The following is a 22,559-nucleotide window of genomic DNA, read 5'->3' as shown; positions in this document are numbered from 1 at the left end:
GAATTATGTAAACAAAGAATGCCTACACAATACATTTACAATATTACTCAAATATAACCAAAATTGAAAATAAAGCTATAAACTTCAATTCAATATAGAATTCAACTCAACTTGTATATAGACACACAGTAAGCTATAAAATACAGCTACTATATAGACATCCACAGCATAGTAAGTTTTGAATTGTCCTATTAAGGCCTAAAGATTTAATCACTGTGGAGGATTTCTTATACTTGTGGGATCACGTCCTTCCTGACAGGGTGGTCACTCTGCTTGGCAGGTGAGACTTGTGGATGTGAATCAATCTCAGGTTCTGGGCCTCCTCTGATTGTAGGAGTTGACTCTTGGACTGCAGAAAGTGGCTCTGTCAACTCTGGACATCTTTTTCTGGAAGTGTTGCCATCCGGAACAATGCACGGCAACCTGTTCGATCTGCTGATCCATCCGAAGTCACCAGACAAAACTTCAAGCCAATGCTTTCATTTCCACCGCACCTTGATGGCGGTCATGTACATAGCTCCTCCAATATTTCTGCTCTCAGCTTGAATTGAACAACATCTCTCAATCCCCACACAAGACAACCTCAATCAAGGGGAAGTTCATCCCAACAATGATAAAAATGGGGATTTCTGCTGCACATTCCAGCAATTTTGGGTGGCCATGTTGACAAGAGATAGTGTGAGGTCTTCTCTGCATTCTCTTTAGATCATCTCTGCTGTGATAAGGAGACTTTTGAATTGCGTTAGGGACAATACATCAAGATGAGTGTCCTCTTTTGTAAGATGTTCAGGTATTTCCTTTTTCAAGGGTTAATGGGGCAATCCATCAGTGTTTCCATGATTAGCTACCTTTGAGTTCAATCTTGTAATTGTGTCCTCCAAGAAATGGAGCCCATCTCTGCATTTGTGCTACTGCTGTTAGTGGAACATCTTTCTGTGAATTGAAATTGGACACAATGATTGATAATCAGTAATGTGGGTAAACCCTATCCCATACAGGTAATGGTTGAACCATTTCACACCCCAAACCAGACTCAAGGCCTCTCTGTCAATCTGCGCGTAATTTTTCTCTGCAGCAAGTGTGATGAAAAGACTTTGGGCGTTCTCTTCCATCACTCATGACATGTGACATGACTGTACCTATACCACAAAGCGAGGCATCACACGCTGGCTTCTCTGGATGATGTGGATCATAATGTGTGAATACAGTGTCTGACATCTGGTATAGTCATTAACAAATCCTAAAAAGGACCACAACGCTGACACGTCCTTTAGCCTTGGGGCATCCAGCACTGCCTGAATTTTTTTTTAGGATCCTTGAAAAATTACCACAGTTAAGTGGAGCTTCATTTAAAAAATTCACACTTATTCAGCTGAATCTTCTGAAGTTTATTACATTTCCTTCATGTTCCTTGTCATCCTTACCAGTAAGAGTAATGTCATCCAGGTAACACCGAGTACCTGGGCAACCTTATAGCACCTGGTCCATAGCAGTCTGCCACAGTACAGATGCAGATACTATTCCCAAGGGTGATAAAGCCCTTTGTGAGTGTTTATGGTGAGAAACACCTTGGACTCTTCTTCCATCTCCATCTGCAAGTAGACCTCAGCTAACTCCACTTTGCTAAAATGTTTCCCTCCAGAAAGGCTTACAAAATAATCCTCCATCCTGGGCAGAGGGTATTGATCTACTTTCAGTACTGGGTTAATGATTATTTAAAATAACCACAGATCTTGGCAGACCTATTCTTCTTGGCTACTGGGACCACCAGCATTGTCCATGAGCTCCACTCAAGCTCGAAAGAATTCCTTCAGCCTCCATGCAATCTAGCTCATTATCTACTTTATCACAAATGGTATAAGGAACTGGACAAGTTTTGTACAGCTAGGGTGTGGCATTTTCATTTAAAACTATTTTACCCTTAATATGCTTGCATTTTCCAATGGCATCTTTGAATAATGCTGTGGCATTATCCAGTAACTTTCTTAATTCATTTTCAGTTGATTTATTGAGGGAATGTGGCATGCAAATAGTGGATAGATCTCCAGTCAAGTTCTAATTGTCCCAGCCACTCCTGTTTTGACCACAGAGAAGCTCAATGTGGCTTGTTGGCTGTTGTATTTTACTGTTATGAATGTCATTCCCATTGGAGTTATCTTTTCTCCAGTATAAGTTCTTAGTTGCGTATCTGCAGGCTTCAGTATCTTTGAAATGTCGTTCAGCCTCTTTTTGTAGAATGACTGGAACAGCAGAGACAGTGTCCAACTCCATTTTAATTAATTTGCTGTTCACTTCTGCTGTAAGCCATGTTGCTTGCCTCTTGTTCGTTTTCACATTGTAGATTTCAAGTCCTGTGTCATTCGCATCACTATCAGATTTTTCATCAACAACATCCAGATTAGTGTTGATTTTGAAACCGCCACTTGACTTTATAAACATTATCTCTTTCCTATGCAGTCCATTTATTTTTGTCTGCCCAACACGTTCTTTGCATTTGTCCTACTTTGTATTTGCATTTTCTGCAAGTTTCACCTTCAATCCTGCATTGGTCTGGTGTATGTGAGGCGATGCCACGACAGTAACACAATTTGTCTGACCAGGCAGGTTTCTGTTTAGACATTGAAGTTCTGTTCATACTCACTCTCATTCCTGACTGCAACTCAATTGTGTCTCTGTCTGCCATTTCCATTGACACAGCTATTTCAACTGTTCTTTTAAATGTCAGCTGTGCTTCAGTTAGGAGCTATTTTGGATGCTTTCTTGGAAGATTCCACAATCTAAACAACCTTTCAGTGCATCTTTAAGCCCATCACTGGACAGACAATGTTCTGACAATCTCTTCAATTCAGCCTCATATGCTGAAATGGGCTCCCCTTCCTTTTGATTCTAATAAGAACATAAGAAATAGGAGCAGGAGTAGGCCATCCGGCCCATTAAGCCTGCCCCACCATTCAATAAGATCATGGCTGATCTGTCCGTAAACTCAGCTCCATCTACCTGCCTTTTCCCCATAACCCTTAATTCCCTTACTATGTAAAAACCTATCTAACTGTTTCTGAAATATATTTAGTGAAGAAGCCTCAACTGCTTCCCTGGGCAGAGAATTCCACAGATTCACCACTCTCTGGGAAAAACAGTTTCTCCTCATCTCCATCCTAAATCTTCTCCCCTGAATCTTGAGGCTTTATGAAACCTACAGTGGGCTGCAATCAGTGGGCTGGTTTCATTCTTAAGGTTCCTGCATTACTTTCACAATATCAGCAAAGTTCATTTCAGCTGGTTTGGTTGGAGCAGTCAAACTTCTAAGCAAACTATATACCTTTAAACCCAATGCAGTCAACAAAACTGTCATTTACTTCTCATTGGCTATTTCATTTGCTTCAGGGACTGCTCAATCCGCTCAGTATGTAATATGCAGTTATCTTTTTGTGCAATTTTTACATATCTGTCTTTCTAATGTAGCCAGAAATCTGAGTTTTTTTAAATTTATAATTATTACCCAGTGCTCACTGTTGATCAATCTGGGAAAGTATCCATTTTCTGCCTTTAAAAAAAAACATCCACAACCGTCTTTCTCTTCTTGCAAAGTAAATAAAAATTGCTGCAATTTTTAAAAACTCAAATGTCTCACTGCACTTCAACAGGTAGGTAGCCATCTTGAGTTTGGTTAAAATTTTCTCATCATCATTTATGGTTTGCAACTCCAAAATATAAAACAAATCAAAAGTAAAACAAGGGAGCGCAAGAGATGAGTCTCAGTTTTGTTTTACATATAGTGAGATGCGCACATGATGGGGTGACGTATGGATGTACGTTATCCACACACTGTTACATACAAGCCATGAAGAGTTATGTAAATAGTGAAGAATGATTAATCAAACAATACATTTACAACATTACTCTAATATTACTTAAGTATTAAATACATGACAGACCTGGCCTCCGCAGCTGTCTGCAGCAATGAATTGCAGAGATTCACCACTCTCTGATTAAAGAAACTCCTCACCTGCTGTATAGGAACATACTTCTATTCTGAGGCTGTCATCAGGTCCTAGACTCTCCCACTATTGGAAACATCTTCACTTCATCTGGATCTTTCAACATTCAGGAGGTTTCAAAGAGATTCCTGCCTCATTAGAACCATTGAAACTACATCACAGAAACAGGCCTTTTGGCCCTTATTGGCTGTGCCGAACCATTTTCTGCCTAGTCCCACTGACCTGCACACGGACCATATCCCTCCATACACCTCCCATCCATGTATCTGTCTAATTTATTCTTAAATGTTAAAAAAGAACCCACATTTACCACCTTGTCTGGCAGCTCATTCCATACTCCCACCACTCTCTGTGTGAAGAAGCCCCCCCCCCAATGTTCCCTTTAAACTTTTCCCCGCTCACCCTTAACCCATGTCCTCTGGTTTTTTTCTCCCCTTGCCTCAGCGGAAAAAGCCTGCTTGCATTCACTCTATCTATACCCATCATAATTTTATATACCTCTATCAAATCTCCCCTCATTCTTCTACGCTCCAGGGAATAAAGTCCTAACCTATTCAACCTTTCTCTGTAACTGAGTTTCTCAAGTCCCGGCAACATCCTTGTAAACCTTCTCTGCACTCTTTCAACCTTATTTATATCCTTCCTGTAATTTAGTGACCAAAACTGAACACAATACTCCAGATTCGGCCTCACCAATGCCTTATACAACCTCACCATAACATTTCAGCTCTTATACTCAATACTTTGATTAATAAAGGCCAATGTACCAAAAGCTCTCTTTACGACCCTATCTACCTGTGACACCACTTTTAGGGAATTTTGTATCTGTATTCCCAGATCCCTCTGTTCCACTGCACTCCTCAGTGCCTTACCATTAACCCTGTATGTTCTACCTTGGTTTGTCCTTCCAACGTGCAATACCTCACACTTGTCTGTATTAAACTCCATCTGCCATTTTTCAGCCCATTTTTCCAGCTGGTCCAAGTCCCTCTGCAGGCTCTGAAAACTTTCGTCACTGTCTACTACACCTCCAATCTTTGTATCATCAGCAAACTTGCTGATCCAATTTACCACATTAGCATCCAGATCATTGATATAGATGACAAATAACAATGGACCCAGCACTGATCCCTGTGGCACACCACTAGTCACAGGCCTCCACTCGGAGAAGCAATTCTCTACTACCACTCTTTGGCTTCTTCCATTGAGCCAATGTCTAATCTAATTTACCACCTCTCCATGTATACCTAGCCACTGAATTTTCCGAACTAACCTCCCATGCGGGACCTTGTCAAAGGCCTTACTGAAGTCCATGTACACAATATCCACTGCCTTCCCTTCATCCACCTTCCTGGTAACCTCCTTGAAAAACTCCACTAGATTGGTCAAACATGACCTACCACACACAAAGCCATGTTGACTCTCCCTAATAAGTCCCTGTCTATCCAAATGCTTGTAGATTCTGTCTCTTAGTACTCCCTCCAATAACTTACCTACTACCGACGTTAAACTTACTGGCCTATAATTTCCCGGATTACTTTTCGATCCTTTTTTAAACAACGGAACAACATGAGCCACTCTCCAATCCTCCGGCACCTCACCTGCAGACAGCGACATTTTAAATATTTCTGCCAGGGCCCCCGCAATTTCAACACTAGTCTCCTTCAAGGTCCGAGGGAACACCCTGTCAGGTCCTGGGGATTTATCCACTTTAATTTTCCTCAAGACAGCAAGCACCTCCTCCTTTTCGATCTGTACAGTTTCCATGATCTCACTACTTGTTTCCCTTAATTCCATAGACTTCATGCCAGTTTCCTCAGTAAATACAGACGCAGATTTAAGATCTCCCCCATTTCCTTTGGTTCCGCACATAGCCGACCACTCTGATCTTCAAGAGGACCAATTTTATCCCTTACTATCCTTTTGCTCTTAATATACTTGTAAAAGCTCTTTGGATTATCCTTCACTTTGACTGCCAAGGCAACCTCATGTCTTCTTTTAGCCCTCCTGATTTCTTTCTTAAGTATTTTCTTGCACTTCTTATACTCCTCAAGCACCTGATTTATTCCCTGCTTCCTATACATGTCATACAACTCTTCTAAACTCCGGTGAGTACAGGCCCAGAATCATCAACTGCTCCTCACACATTAACTATTTGATTTCTAGGATCATTCTTGTAAATCTCCTCTAGGCCTTCTTCAATGCCAGTACATCTTTTCCCACATAAAGGACCCAAAACTGCTCACAATACTCCAAGTGCGGTCTAACCAATACCTTACAGAGCCTCAGCATTACATCCTTGTTTCTGCGTTCTAATCTTCCCACAATGATGACTAACACTACATTTGCCTTCCTTGCCACCAATAAGAACAATTCCAGGAATGAAAAGGTTAACATACGAGGAGCATTTGATGGGTTTGGGCCTTTACTCATTGGTGTTTAGAAGGCGAGGGAAGAGATTGCTGAGCCTCTGGCTAGGATCTTTATGTCCTAGTTGTGCACGGGAATGGTACCGGAGGATTGGAGGGAGGCGAATGTTGTCCCCTTGTTCAAAAAAGGTAGTAGTGATAGTCTGGGTAATTACAGACCACTGAGCCTTACGTCTGTGGTGGGAAAGCTGTTGGAAAAGATTCTTAGAGATAGGATCTATGGGCATTTAGAGAATCATGGTCTGATCAGGGACAGTCAGCATGGCTTTGTGAAGGGCAGATCGTGTCTAACAAGCCTGTTAGAGTTCTTTGAGGAGGTGACCAGACATATCGATGAGGGTAGTGCAATAGATGTAATCTACATGGATTTTAGTAAGGCATTTGACAAGGTTCCACATGGTAGGCTTATTCAGAAAGTCAGAAGGCACGGGATCCAGGGAAGTTTGGTCAGGTGGATTCAGATTTGGCTTGCCTGCAGAAGGCAGAGGGTGGTGGTGGAGGGAGTACATTCAGATTGGAGGGTTGTAACTAGTGGTGTCCCACAAGGATCTGTTCTGGGACCTCTACTTTTCGTGATTTTTATTAACGACCTGGATGTGGGGGTAGAAGGATGGGTTGGCAAGTTTGCAGATGACACAAGGGTTGGTGGTGTTGTGAATAGTGTAGAGGATTGTCAAAGATTGCAGAGAGACATTGATAGGATGCAGAAGTGGGCTGAAAAGTGGCAGGTGGAGTTCAACCTGGAGAAGTGTGAGGTGGTACACTTTGAAAGGACAAACTCCAAGGAGTACAAAGTAAATGGCAGGATACTTGGTAGTGTGGAGGAGCAGAGGGATCTGTGGTCATGTGTCCACAGATCCCTGAAAATTGCCTCACAGGTGGATAGGGTAGTTAAGAAAGCTTATGGGGTGTTAGCTTTCATAAGTCGAGGGATAGAGTTTAAGAGTCGTGATGTAATGATGCAGCTCTATAAAACTCTGGTTAGGCCACACTTGGAGTACTGTGTCCAGTTCTGGTTGCCTCACTATAGGAAGGATGTGGAAGCATTGGAAAGGGTAGAGAGGAGATTTACCAGGATGCTGCCTGGTTTAGAAAGTATGCATTATGATCAGAGATTAAGGGAGCTAGGGCTTTACTCTTTGGAGAGGAGGATGAGAGGAGACATGATAGAGGTATACAAGATAATAAGAGGTATAGATACAGTGGATAGCCAGCGCCTCTTCTCCAGGGCACCACTGCTCAATACAAGAGGACATGGCTTTAAGGTAAGGGGTGGGAAGTTCAAGGGGGATATTAGAGGAAGGTTTTTTACTCAGAGAGTGGTTGATGCGTGGAATGCACTGCCTGAGTCAGTGGTGGAGGTAGATACACTAGTCCAATTTAAGAGACTACTAGACAGGTATATGGAGGAATTTAAGGTGTGGGGTTATATGGGAGTCAGGGTTTAATGGTCGGCACAACATTGTGGGCCGAAGGGCCTGTACTGTGCTGTACTATTGTATGTTCTATGTTCTAAGGTGGTGGGGATCTCATTGGAACGTACCAAATATTGAAAGGCCCAGATAGTATGGATATGGAGAGGATATTTCCTCTAGTAAGAGAGTCTAGGACCAGAGGGCACAACCTCAGATTAGAATAATGTCCCTTTATAACAGATATGAGGAATTTCTTTAGCCATAAAGTTGGTGAATCTGTGGAATTCATTACTACAGGCAGCTGCAGAGGTCAGATCACTGGGTATATTTAAAGTGGAGGTTGATATGTTCCTGATTAGTAAGGGTATCAAAGGTTACAGGGAGAAGGCAAGAGAATGGGATTGAGAATGATAATAAATCAGCCATGATGGAATGGCAAAACAGACTCGATCGACTGCATGGCCTAATTCTGCTCCTAAGACTTAAAACATAATTGATTGATTGATGCACAAGGAAAACCATTGAGCTTCCAGTGACAGCCCATGGGCTAAAGTTTAGTCTAGATTTTAGTTAATGAACATCAGTCTGTACTTTTGCTAGGCACATACATGATATGCTGCCTACCTGACAGCGTTAGCGCTAGCTGTAACCACATAAAAGAAATGGCAGCAAAATATACAAGTTCATTTGTATGTTCAGACTGAAATACAGAGAAATATTTCGTATTTAACACCAAAACAGAAAACGCTGGATGCACTCAATACAAGACATTAGTGAGGACCAAGGATCAATATTTAGGTGTTAGATACGTGGGTTATGACCAAAGGAAAAATGGCTGGAGTCGCTTAGCACAGTGCAAGGGTGTTTATTAGTTGCGACAAAAATCAAACTGACAAAAATTTGGGAAAATAATGAAAAGAAAAAAATGCCAATATTTACAAAAAGATATCAACCAGAAAACACAATATTTATATGCCCTACTTATGCTCTTGTCCAGTGTGAATGTTTGGCAGTCCCAATCTCTCCCTTTCACTGAGAGTGAAGAGCCCTGGTTATTAGGCACCAGGACAGACCACCTTTAATTACCCACAAAGTTAACTTAAGACTACACTTGAATTAGAATATGATGCACCCCACAATGTAGTAACAACCATATTACAAAATAAATGGAAATATCTACCTTAAATACAGTATACAAACAGCATATACACACTTACACATCCCCATTACTAAAGTATGGAGTATTTCACCGCGTGTGGCAGGTAAGACACCATAAAGCCAACCTGAGTGCATCAGCACAGTCTAGGACCCATAATGAGAATACAGCGGGGAAGACATTGTGAGAACATACCAGGGAAGACATTAAAGTGCGTACACTCAGCGTAACAACAGCAGAATGACAAGGCAATAATTGTGTGCATTTCAAACATGAGAAGGTGTACAGATGCTGGAAATCCAAAGCAACTGAGAAGGTCAGACAGCATCTATGGAACTGAATGTGTGTCTGTGCATACGTGCGTGCGTGTGTGCGCGCGTGTGCGTACATGTCTCTGCGTGTGTACTGAGTGCGTTCACCAACTGTTCTCTGTCACATCACTGACGCTTCATTTTTGAAATGTTGAGTCTCTTTCTCTCCCCAATAGATCCTGCAACAACCAATGAGTACATTCAGCATTGTCTGATGCACGTTGGATTTCCATAAGCTAGACTCTGATTACCAAGAACAATAACACCAAGACCATGATTGACCAATGTCATGACATGGCACATAATGAATGAATGATACTCTTTTGCCTCAAGTTCACTTCCTATTTAGTTTGCTGAATGGATGTGCAACAGAATCCAGAACTTCATATCGACAAGACACCTCCCTGTGACTCCATGGCATTGCACACATTATTCATACCATCAACAATTCTGTTCAATTACTTCAAAGAAAATTTGGTTGTGTAATGCATTATTACCTCAAGAAAAACACCCGCAATTTTAACTTAAAGACCATTTTGATACTTTAGTTCAAGCATTCCAAAGAATAGAATGGATACTGCCTCACTACTTCATCAACTGTGTGTACAAATTGATTCAGTGCATTTGTGACTGTAGGCAAAGATATTCTTCACTTCAATCCTATTCTGAGCTCATGGCCATGTAACTCTCATGCAAGTTAAAAGAATTTTCCAAATTTATCCCTTTCAAATTATTTATTATAAAAATATATTACTTCTCAAAAGCTGTGAGCCCGTTTCCTAAATCCATCCTTGTGACTTTCTATGTATTGTCTCAAATACTTGAAATTATTAATTTATCTACTGTAGTGTTAAGCACAGTACACAAAGCAAGTTGTGAACAGAACACTAAATAGTTTAATTTCTCTTATTAAATTGTATGCTTTGGCACAGTACTGTGCAAGTCTTAGGCAGATATACATAGCTAGGGAGCCTAAGACCTTTGCACAGTACTGTACTTGTCAATGTGGAGCGAGTAGCGAGTTTGTAAAGCTGGCGGGAGCAGAGGATGTTGGGAATAGTGAGGGTGGAGCTCCATGGGAGGGGTGTAGGACAGGGGGCAGAGGAGGAGTGCCGGGGTGGGGAGTGGTGCGAGTGCAGACACACCCAGCTCTGAGACTCCAGGAAAGGCCATTAGATTCTAAACAACTGGTTTATTGATCATTGCAGAAAGTCTCCCTGCTGCTTCCCACTCCCTTCCCCTTTTCCCAACCATGATTCCTCTATCCCTGCCCCCTTCCCACTCTCTGTCCACGATAACTGAGTGGTATAGCTCGAATTGCTGAAATAAGACCATAGACCATAAGACTAAGGAGCAGAAGTCGGCCATTCGGCCCATCAAGTCTGTTCTGCCATTTTATCATGAGCCGATCCATTCTCCCATTTAGCCTTCTCACCATAACCTTTGATGCCCTGGCTACTCAGATACCTATCAATCTCTGCCTTAAATACACCCTATGACTTGACCTCCACTGCTGCCCGTGGCAACAAATTCCATAGATTCACCACCCTCTGGCTGAAAAAATTTCTTTGCATCTCTGTTCTGAATGGGCGCCCTTCAATCTTTAAGTCATGCCCTCTCATACTAGACTCCCCCATCATGGGAAACAACTTCACCACATCCACTCTGTCCATGCCTTTCAACATTCAAAATATTTCTATGAGGTCCCCCCTCATTCTTCTAAACTCCAAGGAGTACAGTCCAAGAGCGGTCAAACGTTCCTCATATGCTAACCCTCTTATTCCCAGAATCATCCCGGTGAATCTTCTCTGAACCCTCTCCAATGTCAGCACATCCTTTCTTAAATAAGGAGACCAAAACTGCCCACAGTACTCCAAGTGAGGTCTCACCAGCGCCTTATAGAGCCTCAACATTACATCCCTACTCCTATACTCTATTCTCTAGAAATGAATGCCAACATTGCATTCGCCTTCTTCACCACCGACTCAACCTGGAGGTTAAGTTTAAGGATGTCCTGTTTGAGGACTCCCAAGTCCCGTTGCAGCTCAGAACTTTGAATTCTCTCTCCATTTAAATAATAGTCTGCCCGTTTATTTCTTCTACCAAAGTGCATAACCATACACTTTCCAACATTGTATTTCATTTGCCACTTCTTTGCCCATTCTCCCAATCTATCCAAGTCTCTCTGCAGACTTTCTGTATCCTCAGCACTACTGGCCCCTCCACCTATTTTTGTATCATCAGAAAACTTGGCCACAAAGCCATCTATTCCATAATCCAAATTGTTGATGTACAACGTAAAAAGAAGTGGCCCCAACACGGACCCCTGTGGAACACCACTGGTAACCGGCAGCCAACCAGAATAGGATTCCTTTATTCCCACTCTCCATTTCCTGCCAATCAGCCAACACCCTATCCATGTATGTAACTTTCCCGTCATTCCATGGGCTCTTATCTTGTCAAGTAGCCTCATGTGTGGCACCTTGTCAAAGGCCTTCTGAAAATCCAAATATACAACATCCACTACATCTCCCTTATCTAGCCTACTTGTAATTTCCTCAAAAAATTGCAAAAGGTTTGTCAGGCAGGATTTTTCTTTAAGGAAACCATGCTGAGTTCTGCCTATCTTGTCATATGCCTCCAGGTACTCTGTAACCTCATCCTTGACAATCGTCTCCAACAACTTCCCAACCACCAATGTCAAGCTAACAGGTCTATAATCTCCTTTTTGCTTCCTTGCCCCCTTCTTAAATAGCGGAGTGACATTTGCAATCTTCCAGTCCTCCGGAACCATGCCAGAATCTATTGACTTTTGAAAGATCATTGCTAATGCCTCCGCAATCTCCATAGCTACTTCCTTCAGAACACTGGGGTGCATTCCATCTGGTCCGGGAGATTTATCTACCCTTAGACTATTCAGCTTCCTGAGTACGTTTTCTGTCGTAATTGTGACTGCGCACACTTCTCTTCCCTGCCACCCTTGAGTGTCCGGTATACTGCTGATGTCTTCTTCAGTGAAGACTGGTGCAAAATACTCATTCAGTTCCTCTGCCATCTCTTTATCGCCCATTACAATTTCTCCAGCATCATTTTCTATCAGTCCTCTATCTACTCTCACCTGTCTTTTACTCTTTATATATTGAAAAAGCTTTTAGTATCCTCTTTGATATTATTTGCTAGCTTCCTTCCATAGTTCGTCTTTTCCCTCTTAATGACCTTCTTAGTTTCCTTTTGTAAGCTTTTAAAAACTTGCCAATCCTCTGTCTTCCCACTAATTTTTGCTTGCTTGTATGCCCTCTCCTTTAACTTTGGCTTTGACTTCTCGTCAGCCACTGTTGCATCCTTTTTCCATAGGCATGGCCTATTCCACGTTGTATGTTATAAATAAATAAACAAACTCACTAGCACCTCTACTTCCTCGGGAGGTTAAAGAAATTTGGCATGCCCTCTTTAAACCCTCATCAATGTTTACTGATGCTTCATAGAAAGCATCCTATCCAGAAGCTTCATGGATTGGTATGACAACAGTTGTCCATGACTACAAGAAACTGCAGAGTTGTGCAGACAGCCCAGCATATCATGGAAACCAGCTTCCTGAACACAGACACTGCGTATACGTCTCACTCCCTCAATCTACCTCATTATGACCTTGTACCTTGCAGTCCATCTGCACTGCACTTTCTCTGTAACTATGCAACACTTTATTTTCGATTGTGTTACTGTTTTACCTTGTACTACCTCCATGCACAGTTGCAATGAGTTGACCTGAATGAACGACACACAAGACAAATTTTTCACCATCTCAGTCTCTGATTGGTTGGGGTCGACTATGGATGTTGTGTGCCAGCTGTTCATATGATACATAAGCCCGTACGCAAGCAAGCCAGGGCAGTACGATATAAACAGCAAGCAGCAAGCTCCCTCTCTCCACACAATCGATGAATTCAAAGGAACGGCGGAGACCGATACACTTTGGCATAGGTAACATCGCAGAAGCTGCCAATCAGTGTTGAACTCAACGTAGGACTGCCTTAGAAACTCCAGCTCCAGATGTTTCCTTGGGGTTTACACCCAAAGCCTTCCGCGTGAGTGAGTTAGCCACAAGGCAGGAGGTTTGAGATCAGAGTTTTCCTTCTCCTAGATGAGCTGCCAACCACGGTTGATGAGCCCGATTTGCCCAAAGCAACTGGTTTTAAGGCGCCAGTAACCCACCTTTGCCCCTTCTCCTGTCAATAGAAATGGTTCTTCCGGGCTTAGTAGCTAATCCACACATGAAGGCTGGAGCTGGACTTGGCTGTTGAAGGCTATTTGAGGCAGACATCATTGGGAGCATTTAATAGATAGGGGGAGCTCATCTGCACTAGCCACCCTCCGCTATGACAACCTTACAGAACATGCACCTCTGTACGTGTGACAATATTAAACCAATTTAACTATCATTCTTGGCCTGGCACTGGAATTCTGAATCTTACATATGTACAGCAGAAACAATAGAGATTACCAAGCACCAGTTCCTTGTATATCAGACCTAGTTCTTCTTCCCATTTCAGTGAAATACTACCAACAAATTGCTTTCTACTCTTAAGCCAGAGTTAGATTCTTATTCCAAATGCTCCTGAATACCCTCATCTTTTATATTAATTGCCTTGCACAAGTCCTTGTAATAAATGTTCTAAGTAAAATATATTGTCAAACCCACCACTGTCTGTTTGGGAATTCACTCTCTTCAAAACAAAATCTTCCCCTTGTAAAACCAGACTGGTTACTAAATTTTTACTGCACAGATATTTTTTAGAATATTCAATTAAAAATAATGTTTTTTACTTTGTTGATGATGAACGAGTCTGCGGTAGCCTGTGCCTAATTCATCACCCACTGCACTTCACCATCACGTTGGCTTGTTTTTAATCAACTCTTTCCTTTAAATATCCATACAGATGAATATTATTCTCATAAATCTCCTACTCTGAGAATTTCTGCCTTTATGTCCTACATTACAGCTAGGCCACCATATCACTTGTATTAAATCATACAAATCTGCATGGGTTAACAGTTTGCCGGACATTGTACCATCAATCCAAATTCTAGATATGCCACTTGGACAAGGTGGAAGATTGATAGCATGCTGGCTTGAAGTCATAAATTCTCACAAATACTAAGTTATATATTAAGAAACTTATAATTAGTGTAAGGCTATTCAATTTAAGATCAAGATGTACCTTTCCTACATTGAGTGTTATCATAATCTGGAATCCTTCTCCCTAAATGGCTCTATATGCCAGGACAACTGAAGCTTTCGTGACAAATGTACATTATTATGAGAAACGGAGCAAAGATACATATAGGTTATCGTGATGCAGAATAGCCTTCATACAACTAAATGGCAGACGAGGCTCCAAGAGCTGAATGCCTTACATTTACTTATCATTAAACCATATTTTGCAGAAAACATCCATTTAACTTTACAGATCATCACAAAAAGGCTAACATTTATTTATCATTTATTTATTGAGATACAGCACAGAATAGACCCTTCGAGCCACGCCGCCCAGCAATCCCTAGGTTTAATCTGAGCCTAATCACGGGACAATTTACAATAATCATTTTTTTTTTATAAAGTGTTTTAGTGACTCGATAATGGGTGCACAGAGTAACACTTCAAAATCTGCAGATCACTTAAAATTTACAGATGTGGTAAACAGTGAGGCTGATATTAATCAAGTTCACAGAGTACACAAGCTGATAGAATGGTCAGACAGCTGAAATATACTACAGAGAAATGTGTGGGAAACACTTCAGCAAAAAGAATTAGGAAATATACACATTAGCACAGACTTAGGGCCAAATAACAGAAATTTCAAAGACTAAAGGGCTCAGGTTGAAAGCAATAGGTAAACTTTTTCCTCAAAATGAACTTTTAGAAATGATCTGGAAGATGCTGTCTGTAGGAATATTAGAAGACAGGTCAGGAGGGCTTTCAAATACAGCCTCTGAAGACATTCAAAGAGAAGTCATTTTTGTAAGGATATTGAAAAATGCTCGGGAATATGATAACTTTACAGAAACCTGAGGAGCAAAGTGAGCTAGTGTACTTCCACACTAAGTGAGCTAGAATAATTCTAAACTATCTCATGGCATGCCGATGTTGCAAGACTTTTCAGAGCCTATAAAGCAGGGGTCCCCAACATTTTTTTATGCCATGGACCAATATCATTAAGCAAGTGGTCTATGGATCCCAGGTTAGGAACCCTTGCTATACAGAATCTCAAAGTCCTAATCAGCAAGATCCCCCACCAGTCCGGGAGTTACCACTGGCCAGAAACTCAACTGGACCAGGATCCAAGGGTGTGATCTTTCTTTGATTCTATTGTGGTTATTATTCTATTATGGATTTACTGAGTATGCCCCCCCCACAAGAAAATGAATCTCAGCATTGTACTGTATATGGTGACATACATCTACTTTGAACTTTTAAACTTTAAAGATACTAATTGACTTCATGAGAGAAGATAGAGGCCATACATCTGCGGTGAGTGCCTCACCTCTTGATACCAAAACCTTTTCACCATCTACTTGGCACAAGTCTGGAGTATTAATGAACACTTTCTGTTTGCTGGATGGTTGCAATTGCAACAACATTCAATATGTTTGAGACTATCTTTGACAAAGTAGCCCACTTGACTGTGCTGTACCCACCCCCACCCCCCATTTCCTCCAATGGCAGTGCAATGTGGATTGCCGACAAAGGACTATAGTTACCAGCCAAAACTTTGCTGACAGCAAAAGGCAAGTTGCTGGAGGACCTCAGCAGGTCAAGTTGCTTCTATGGGGGCAAAGGGATAGTCAGTGCATCAGATCAATAAGGGGTCTCAATTCAACACATGGACAATCTCTTGGCCTCCAAAGCTATTTGACAGAAGGCCAGGGCAGTCTCCTGTGTCTCCACTTTTCTGTCAGCACCCCTCAAACCACCAAAAATGAAGAGCAAGGGAAACAGACACACCACCTGCAGATTCCTCTTAGTTAATCTCTACTATCTACACCATGTCCATATCCCTCCAACTTCCATACCTATCCACGTTCCTATCCAAACATCTCTTAAAAGTCTCGAATGTATTGCCTCTACTACCATATCAGGCAGCACATTCCAGAATCCACGGCTCTCTGAGTAAAAATCTTGCCCCTCACATCTCCCTTGAACCCACCCCCTTTCACCTTCAATACATGCCCTCTGGTATTAGACATTTCAACTCTGGGAAACAGATACCCTCCGTCCACTCTATCTATGCCTCTCATAATCTTGTAAACCTCTATCAGATCTCCCCTCAACTTGAGAAAGCAACCCAAGTTTACCAGCCTCTCGTTATAGCTCATGCCCTCTAAACCAGGCAATATCCTGGTAAACCTCTTCTGCACCCTCTCCAAAGCCTCAACATCCTTTTTAATAGTGGGGTGACTAGAAATGTATGCAATACTCTCGATGTGGTGTAACTAGAGTTTTATGAAGTTGCAATATAACCTCTTGACTTTTGAACTCAATGCCTCAACTGACAAAAGCAAGCATTCCATAAGCCCTCTTAACCACTTATCGACCTGTGCAGGTACTTTCAGGAAACAATGAACTTGGATCCCAGAAGCTTTCCGCTCAGCAACACTGTTAAGAATCTTGCCCTTTATTATCATTGACACATTATGAAATGTGTTGTTTTGAGGCAGCCGTACACTGCGAGCCACAAAAGGTTATATTAGTTGCAATAAATTATAATTAAATAGCACAAAAGAGGAATAGCAATGTAAATTCATGGACCATGCAGAAATCTGATGGCAGAGAGGGAGAAACTGTTCCTCAAACTCTGACTGTCATCTTCAGTTTCTGGTATCTCATCCCTGGCAGTAGTAATAAGAGGACATGTTTCAGGTGGCGAGAGTTCTTGTGATGGATACTACCCTTGTGAGGACCATCTTTTGTGTGTTCTAATGAAATATTAAATTACACACAAAGAGCTCAGCAATTCAGGCAGCATCTATGGGAATGAATAAACAGTGGATATTTTGGGCCGCCATGCTTCTTCTGGACTAGAAAAAGGGGGGCAAGATGCCAAAATAAAAAGGAGGGGTGAGGGAAGGGGGCCGGCCAGGAGGTGATCGGGGAAGCCAGGATGTAGGAAAGATGAAGGGCTGGAGAAGATGGAATTTGATAGATGAGGGAGAAAGTGAAAGTGGAGAGCACCAAGGGGGAGGTGATAGGCAGGTGAAAAGAAATACAAGGCCAGAGTGGGGAATAGAGGAAAGAGGAAACAAAAATTACCAGGAGAAATCAATAGTCATGTTATCAGGCATCTGGCTACCCAAACCAACTAGGCGGTGTTACTCCTCCACAGTATTAAGTTATTTTGCCAACATGATCCTGGAGAAGGCAGACAAATATCCAAAACAAATAATCAGAGTAACTAAGGACAAGATTGTCCTTGCCTTCTTTCAAATGACTGTGAGAGACGCGCCAGTTTTAATGAAAACTGTTCAATCAAGTAAGAATTCCAAATCTTCCAGCTTCAAGTTCATGTGAAGCAGACATATGCCCAATACCTTTCCTATACTTTTACAGTAACTTCCCTTTGAATATCTGCAGACTTACATTTGAAAGCCCTGATTGATTTCATGTTTAATATTCCTGCACGCAGCGTCTTCCAGATCACTTTTGAAAGTTTATTTTGAGGAAAATTTCAACCCGTATCCCTTGGTCATATAAGTGTTAACTTACCCAAATAAATCTGTCATGGTCTATACATTTCTTCATTATTTGGCTAAAATGCTCCTAAAATTAAAATTGCTAGTCAGCATAGAATTCGTGAATCTACCTTTCTTTCGCTATGCATCTCATCAGCAATCGCCGTAAAATATCCCGTCTCCGCTCGCAGATGAGTTTTAAGTTGCTGCAGATACATTTTCACATTCCAGTATTTTGCGGCAAGATACTAATTCTTACAAATGCCTCACACAAAATTTGCAGAAGATGTACGCAACAGTTGACCCCTTCAATTCTGCAACCCGGTAATTTGGTAGGTTAACACGAGGTTTATTTGTTTATCAATCGTGCATCAATATTTGTTAACACGGAAAATGAAGCGATTAGTGAAACGCACGAGAATTAACCCGCAGGATAATAGAATTTAATTCATTCACGTCAAGTTCACGCACCAGAGCTACCCAATATACTGTAAATATTTTAAAAAGGTAGTTGTAAAAATCTTGCATAAATATTACTTCACATTTTGCAATCAAGTGCAAGTAGTATAATTTTTGAATTCGCAATACGTCTCCCTCAGAATAAAGATTAACTTGAAACAATCTAGATTTAAATTCCCCAAGATAAAACAGTGAGAAATTCTATAAATGTTTGGTGGATATTCTTCACGGTGGGAGGGGGCGGATAAAGGTCAGCGGTAATATATATACTGATTGGCAACGGATTGCAATAGTTCTAGCGAATTTAAACATAAATTAAAACATAAAAGGTTTTCCGGCATCATATCCAACACTTCGACTCCTCCGTATTTTGGTTTTATCAAGTAAATCAGGAACAAAGCAACCAATGACTTGCAAACGATTAAAATGCCTTCGAGCTGCTGTAAACGGACCAGTAAAGGATTATAGTGCCTATTGCTTTTACATCCACGTAGCAAACAAGATGTCTGCACAATGAGAATGCAATTCAATAGCTGGATTTACCTGGTATCTTGTCGCAGAGCTGCAACCTATCTTCCTCGCCCATGCCAGGCTGAAAGCCGAACTCCCGGACGAAGCAGCCGGCAAGAGCAGGGTAGCAGCGCCAGCGCCAGCGCGGAGCGGAGCGGCAGCAGCGCCAATTAGCGCTCCCACCCACCAAACAAAAACCTCCGGCTCTTTCAAAGCGCATGCCCTATCCCACAAAGGTGAACGTTCCGCCGGACCATGCCGGTGGAGCGCACGGAACCCGCTCCCCAAATACTGCAGTACAGTAATAATCAAATGAAATACAGCGGACGCTGGAAATGTAAAACCACAACGCTGAAAATATTCAGCAGGTCAGGCAGTGTCTGTGATGAGTACTGTATCAGAGTTAACGTTTGGAGATAAGGTTTTTATCACTTCTAATGCGATAATATTACCACAGTAATAATAATTTTCCAATCATTGCTCTAGGCTGTGATCATTTCATTTTTAAGGAAAAATATTTAAAGCACAAAAATTTTTACAGATACATGTTACAGGGCATTCCAACTGGCTGCATCGCCATCTGGTATGGCGGGGGTGGGGTGGGTGTAGTGCTCAGGATTGAAATAAACTGCGGAGAGTTGTAAACTTGGTCAGCTCCCTCATGGGTAATAGCCTCCGTGGTATTCAGGACTTCTTCAAGGAGCAATGCCACAAAAGGATAATGCCTTGTTCTCTTTGCTACCATCAGGAAGGAGGTACGGAAGTGTTAAGGCACATACTCAAATGAATTTTCTGGAACAACTTCTTCTCCTCTACCAGCTCATTTCTGAATGGACATTGAATCCGTGAACACCTTATAATTATTTTTAAAAATTCTACTTTTGTACTACTTTTTAACTTAACTATTTACTATATTTACAGTATATTTACTCTGCTATTATGTATGGATTGTACTGCTGCTGCAAAAACACCAAATTTCATGACAAGTGCTGGTGATGTTAATCCTGATTCTGATTGTGATCTACACAGAGCATTGTTGCAGGAAGGCAGCATCAGTCATCGAGTAAGCCCACTACCCAGAACATGCTCTCTCTTCACTGCTGCCATCAGGAAGAAGATATCAGGAGGCTCAGGACTCACAGCACCAGGTTCAGGAACAGTTAGTACCCCTCAACCATCAGGCTCTTAAACCAGAGTGGATAACTTCACTCAACTCCATCACTGAAGTTTTCTCACAACCTATGGACTGACTTTCAAGGACTCTTCATCTCATGTTCTAATATTTATTGCTTATTTATTTATTATTATTATTATTTCTGTCTTTTGTATTTGCGGTTTGTTGTCTTTTGCACACTGGTTATCCACCCTGATGGTGCGGTCTTTCATTGATTCTATTATAGTTATTGGATTTATTGAACATGCCTGCAAAAAAATTAATCTCAGAGTTGTATATGGTGACATGTATGTACTTTGATAATAAATTTACTTTGAACTTTGAATTTGCACAAATATTTCAAGAAAATATTGCAGGAAGCATGCAACTTAAACCCTCTAAATTATTAAAGTAATGAGGGATGATATCATGCATCTGCATGGTGAAATGCTGACATTTGCAAGTACAGGATCTCCCGTACAAGTCATACCATCATTCTTAAAACACCAATGTGGCAGAGTTCAAATGGTGGATGTAAAAGAAATTTTTGTCTGTGTACAAGAGGTCAGCCATTATCCAATCACTGGATCAGAATCAATACCAACTTTGGTTTAAAAAACTCCCCCAAAATTAATGGGAATTTGTTTCAAATATTAGAGTTTATCTTTTGACACAGATTATCTAAAGGGCTGAGAAATAAAAAGTGGATAATTGATTTATTAGGAAGCATCAATTACAACATAACTCATACCAAATGAAATATGCAACAGAGGAAGAATTCTGAACATTTCTCTCTTGGTGTCAGTGACAAATATAAAGGCGTGTGATGTCAGCATGCCCAAGAGCACAGAAACAAGTAAACATTGACTATCCCAAAGGTACGTTATTCACAGTTTGTTATATTTACTGTAACGCAGCGTGGAATTGGCATATCGGGAAGATTATCAATCAGTTTACCAGAAAAAAAAGCATTGAACATGCAAAAAACTGCAAATGCTTAAAATCTGAAATTAAAACAAAATATTCCAGGAATACTCAGCAGGGCAGACCACATCTATACAAAGAGAAACAGCTGATAATTTTGGTCCAGGACCCCTCATTAAAACCGGGAAAACAAATACATTAATTTTCAGTAGCAGAGATTGTAGAGGAGGATTAGATTAAATGAACTGCAAGGACCAGTCCGTGTTTCAATCCTACACTGGCATCACTCCCCAACTCTTCCTACGCTGCATTGACAACTGCATTGGTGCTGCTACCTGCACCCATGCTGAGCTCATCAATTCATCAGCTTTGCCTTCAGTTTCCGCCCTGCCCTCAAATTTACTTGATTCATTTCTGATTCCCCTCTGACTCCGTTTCTAAAGACCCCCCACCGCGTCTATTGGCATTTCTTATAAATCCCTGACTCTCACAGATATCTTGACTATACCTTTTCCCATCCTGTTGCTTGAAAAAAATGTCATTCCCATTTCACAGTTCTTTCATGTCTCTTTCCTGGATGACATTCCAGAACAACTGAGATGTCCTCCTTTTCAAAGGAAGGGGCTTCCCCTCCTCCATCATCAACACTGCCCTCACCGACATCTCTTCCATGTCGTACACATCGACCTTACTGCATCCTCCTGCCATCATATCAGGATTAGGGTTCCCCTTGTCCTCATCTACCATTAGACAAGCCTCAACATCCAGCACATAATTTGCCGTAACTTCCGCAATCTCCAGTGGGATCCCACCACAAAGCACATCTTTCTCTCCCCCCCCCCCCACTTTCCACTTTCTGCAGGGATAGCTCCCTTATGTGACTCCCTGATGCACTGATCTCCCTCCCGACACTTATCCTTGTAAGAGGAACAACTGCCACAACTGCCCTTACACCTGCTTCCTCACAAGCATTCAGGGCCCCAAACAGCCCTTCTAGGTGAGACAACACTTCACCTGCAAGCCTGTTGGGATCATACACCGTATCCATTGCTCCTGGTATGGCCTCCTGTATATTGGTGAGACCCGACGTAGATTGGGAGACCGCTTCATAAGCACCTTCTACCACAAAAAGCAGGATTTCCCGGTGGCCACCCATTTCATTTCTGCTTCCCATTCCCATTCTGACATGTTAGTCCATGTCCTCCTCTACTGCCATGATGAGGCCACACTCAGGTTGGAGGAGTATCACCTTATATTCGATCTGGGTAGCCTCCAACCTGATGGCATGTACAGCAATTTCTCGAACTTCCGGTAAATGCCCACCCCCACCTCTCCTTCACCATTCCCCATTCTTATTTCCTTCTCACACCTTCTCTTCTCACCTGCCTATCACCTCCTTCTGGTGCTCCTCTGCTTTCCTTTCTTCCATGATCTTCTGTCCTCTCCTATCAGATTCCCCCTTATCCACTCCTTCTTC

General features: G+C 41.7%; 1 protein-coding gene across 1 annotated transcript in view; it reads right to left on the bottom strand.

The window, feature by feature from the left end:
* b3galt1b (UDP-Gal:betaGlcNAc beta 1,3-galactosyltransferase, polypeptide 1b) overlaps nucleotides 1–19,192 on the bottom strand; it is a 173,861-nt gene extending 154,669 nt beyond the window's left edge. Inside the window, exon 1 of the mRNA XM_063050147.1 lies at nucleotides 19,039–19,192. The gene's annotated coding sequence lies outside the window, so the exon portion shown is untranslated. The remainder of the gene's footprint in view (nucleotides 1–19,038) is intronic.
* Between the last annotated feature and the right edge of the window lie 3,367 nt (nucleotides 19,193–22,559).

Source organism: Mobula hypostoma, chromosome 6, assembly GCF_963921235.1.
Source record: "Mobula hypostoma chromosome 6, sMobHyp1.1, whole genome shotgun sequence".
Lineage (NCBI taxonomy): Eukaryota > Metazoa > Chordata > Chondrichthyes > Myliobatiformes > Myliobatidae > Mobula > Mobula hypostoma.
This window is presented reverse-complemented; position numbering and strand designations above follow the sequence as displayed.